Here is a 4,601-nt window from a genome sequence, read left to right as displayed (position 1 = left end):
ATCCTTGAACATGGGTGAGGTCCTGGAGGACTGCAGAATTGCTAATGTAGTCCCCTTGTTTAAGAAGGGTAGCAGGGATAATCCAACTAATTATAGACTGGTTAGTTTGACGTCAGTGATAGAGAAGCTGCTGGAAAACATACTGAAGGATAAGATCTATATTCCCATCTGGAAGAAAATGGGCTTATCAGAGATAAACAACATGGTTTTGTGCAGGGAAGGTCATGTCTTACCAACTTAACAGAATTCTTTGAGAAAGTGACAAAGTTGATTGACGAGGGAAGGGCTATAGATGTCATATACATGGACTTCAGTAAGGCGTTTGGTAAGGTTCCCCATGGTAGGCTGATGGTGAAAGTGAAGTCGCATGGAATCCACGGTGTACTAGCTAGATGGATAGAGGACTACCGAGGCAGCAGGAGACAGAGCATAGTAGTGGAAGGGAGTTTCTCAAAATGGAGAACTGTGACCAGTGGTGTTCCACAGGAATCAGTGCTGGGACCGCTGTTTTTTGTGATATACAATAATGATCTGGAGGAAGATATAGGTGGTCTGATTAGCAAGTTTGCAGATAAAATTGGTGGAGTAGCAGACAGTGAAGGGGACTGTCACAGAATACAGCAGAATATAGATAGATTGGAGAGTTGGGCAGAGAAATGGCAGATGGAGGTCAATCTGGGCAAATGCGAGGTGATGTATTTTGGAAGATCCCATTCAAGAGCAAACTATACAGAAAATGGAAAAGTCCTGGGAAAAATTGATATACAGAGATCTGGGTGTTCAGGTCCATTGTTCCCTGAAGGTAGCAATGCAGGTCAATAGAGTGGTCAAGAATGCATATGGCATGCTTTCCTTCATCGGACGGGGTATTGAGTACAAGAGTTGGCAGGTCATGTTACAGTTGTATAAGACTTTGGTTCGGCCACATTTGGAATACTGTGTACAGTTCTGGTCACCACATTACCAAAAGGATGTGGATGCTTTGGAGAGGGTGCAGGGGAGGTTCACCAGGATGTTGCCTGGCATGGAGGGGGCTAGCTATGAAGAAAGGTTGAGTAGATTAGGATTATTTTCATTAGAAAGACGGAGGTTGGTGGGGGGACCTGATTTAGGTCTACAAAATCATGAAAGATATAGACAGGGTGGATAACAAGAAGCTTTCTCCCAGAGTAGGGGACTCAGTCACTAGGGGTCATACGTTCAGAGTGAGAGGGGAAAAGTTTAGAGGAGATGTGCGTGGAAAGTTCTTTACACAGAGGGTGGTGGGTGCCTGGAACACGTTGCCAGTAGAGATGGTAGGGGTGGGCAGGATAGTGTCATTTAAGACGTATCTAGACAGATATGTGAATGGGCAGGGAGCAGAGAGATATAGATCCTTAGAAAATAGGCAGGTTTAGATAAAGGATCTGGATCGGTGCAGGCTTGGAGGGCCGAGGGGCCTGGTCCTGCTCTGGAAGGTTCTTTGTTCTTTGTAAATTCAACTCCCCAGGTCTTTCTCAAATTGGACTCAAACATCAGCATCTGACTCACCATTCGGATTAATGGAGCTGAACAAACTCTCCAGAATATCAATACCACCCAGTGACAAAGCGGCCCATATCCACAAACATCCCCTCCACCACCGATGCTCAGTCGCAGCAGTGTGTACTATCTACAAGATACACTGCAGAAATTCACCAAAGATCCTCAGACAGCACCTTCCAAACCCATGGCCACTGCCATCAGAAGGACAAGGGCAGCAGATATATTGGGAGCATCACCCCCTGCAAGCCCCTCATCATCCTGACTTGGAAATATATCACCATTCCTTCATTCTTGCTTAGTCAGAATCCTGGAATTCCCTCCCCACGGGCATTGTGGGTCAACCTACAGTACATGGACTGCAACGGTTCAAGAAGGCAGCTCACCCCCACCTTCTCAAAGGCAATAGTTTTTATTCATTCAGGGAATGGGCAATAAACTCTGGCCCATCCAGTGATGCCCATGTCCCATAAATAAATAAGAAAACATTGCTCCATTTCTCCCTCTCCCTCCTTCTCAATCAAAGGTTTAAAATCCCTGGTCAACATCAGAATCCAATCCCAGACATCAAAGACATATTACCTGAGGGAAGAAAGCATCAGTGTTCAATGTTGTCTCTAATACAATGACCAATCATTGCCCAGAAACTGATTACACCAAAATAACATTTGTACACAGTGGCATAGAGATCAAAGACTTAGCAAATTTGTTGCATGTGCTGCTTGCCAAGTAACTCTGATAAATACAAGGAGGTAACTGCCCTCAAACCACTTCTCACATGCCCTTGGAGAATGACCACTTGGTATCCACCAACAGTCTCGATTCCTTAGGAGGGAGGTGGGCTCCATGGGCTGGAGAACATCATTTCTCCTTCCAACTCCATCTTAATTTAATCCCCTTGTCCTTTTCCACCCTCCACTATTTGGGCACTGTCCTCTGTGGGTCCCATTGTTAATTGTTCTTGGAATAGATGCAAGTTTGCTTGCTGAATTGGAAGGTTTTGTCACCATACTACGTAACATCAGTGAGCCTCTGGTGAAGCACTGGTGTTAGTGACCCACTTTCTATTTATATGTTTAGGTTTCCTTGGGTTGGTGATGTCATTTCCTGTAGTGAAGTCAGTTCCTGTGGTCATGCCATTTGCTGTTCTTGGAATTGCTGAAATGGGTGGGTATCCTATTGAACAGGAGCACAGCTGACTGGAAGGATTCTCTCTGCCGTTTGACTCATTCACCATTTTGCTGCAAGGATGGAGCTGAGTGAATTCAATCACCTGCTCTCATCCTGAACTCCTCTAGCGCCTGTCTGTCCTTCGCTGTGACCACTTTGTCTTGACACTGCTGACCCAGGTGCTGTTGCTGTCTTCTTCAGCCTCCTGCTTAATCCATCTCTCTACACACAGTCAAAAAGGGGATTTGAGCTGTTTGTACTGTTCAAACATTCACAGAAACCATCACAATTGGCTTTTGAGATCCTCTTCTTCAAAGCTCTATACCCTGACCAAATCCTCCTCTTATCATCTCAACCTAGAGTCATACAGCACGAAAACAGATCCTTCGGCCCGACCAGTCCATGCTGACCATAATGCCAAACTAAACTAGTCCCCTCTACCCGTGCTTGACTTATAACCCTCCAAACCTTTCCTATCGATGAACTTAGCCAAATGTCTTTTAAATGTTGTAACTATACCTGCATCCACCACTTCCTCCGGATATTTATTCCACACACAAGTTACACTGTGTAAAACAATTACTCCATGGGTCTTATTTTTCATCTTTCTCCTCTCACCTTAAAAATATACCCCCTAGTCTTGAAATCTCCCACCCTTGGAAAAAGACACATGCCATTCATCTTATTTATGCCCCTCATGATTTTAAAAATCTCTACAAGGTCACCCCTCAACCTCCTACGTTCCAGTGAAAAACGTCCCAGCCACTCCTTAGAACACAAACTCTCGATTCCCAGCAACAACCTGGTAAATCTCTATTGAACCCTCTCCAATTTAATAATATCCTTCCTATAATATGATGCAGTATTCCAGAAGAGGCCTCCCCAACATCCTGTACAACCTCAATGTAACATCCCAACTCCTATACTCAAAAGATCTGAGCAAAAGCGTGCTAAATAACTTGTTAACCACCATATTTATATAAGATGCAAACTTCAAAGAATTATGTACCTGCATCCTGAGGTCTCTCTGTTCTACAACACCATCTTAAGATTAACTGGATAGGTTCTGCCCTTGTTTAGGTACCTTGCACTTATCCAAATTAAATTCCATCTGCCACTCTTTAACCCGATGGCCCAATTGATCAAGGTCTGTTTGTAATCTTAGATAACCTTCTTCACTGTCCATGATACCATGAGTTTTGGTGTCATCTACAAACTTACTAACCATGCTTTCTATATTCACATCCAAATCATTTATATAGATGACAGACAAAAGTGGACCCAGTACCAATCCCTGTGGAACATCACAAACAAGCCTGCACCACCATCCCGTCTCCTACTGTCAAGTTAATTTTATATCCAAGTGGCAACCTCAATCCGAATCCCATGTGATCTAACTTTACTAATTAGTCGACGATGTGGAACCCTAATCAAGGTCTTCACTAAAGTCCAAGTAAACATCTACCGCTCTGCCCTCAATCATCTTCAAACAATTCAACGAAACTTGAGAGACACAATTTCCCTCACACTGTTTGTAATTTTTATTAATGACTTGGATGAGGGGATTGAAGGATGGGTCAGCAAGTTTGCAGATGACACAAAGGTTGGAGGTGTCGTTGACAGTATAGAGGGCTGTTATAGGCTGCAGCGGGACATTGACAGGATGCAGAGATGGGCAGAGAGGTGGCAGGTGGAGTTCAACCTGGATAAATACGAAGTGATGCATTTTGGAAGGTCGATCTTGAAAGCTAAGTACAGGATTAAGGATAGGATTCTTGGCAGTGTGGAGGAACAGAGGGATCTTGGTGTGCAGGTACATAGATCCCTTAAAATGGCCACCCAAGTGGACAGAGTTGTTAAGAAAGCATATGGTGTTTTGGCTTTCACTAACAGGGGGATTGAGTTTAAGA

The sequence above is a fragment of the Chiloscyllium plagiosum genome, chromosome 17 (assembly GCF_004010195.1).
Source record: "Chiloscyllium plagiosum isolate BGI_BamShark_2017 chromosome 17, ASM401019v2, whole genome shotgun sequence".
Lineage (NCBI taxonomy): Eukaryota > Metazoa > Chordata > Chondrichthyes > Orectolobiformes > Hemiscylliidae > Chiloscyllium > Chiloscyllium plagiosum.
The sequence above is the reverse complement of the archived record's forward strand: the minus strand, read 5'-3'. Positions refer to the sequence as shown.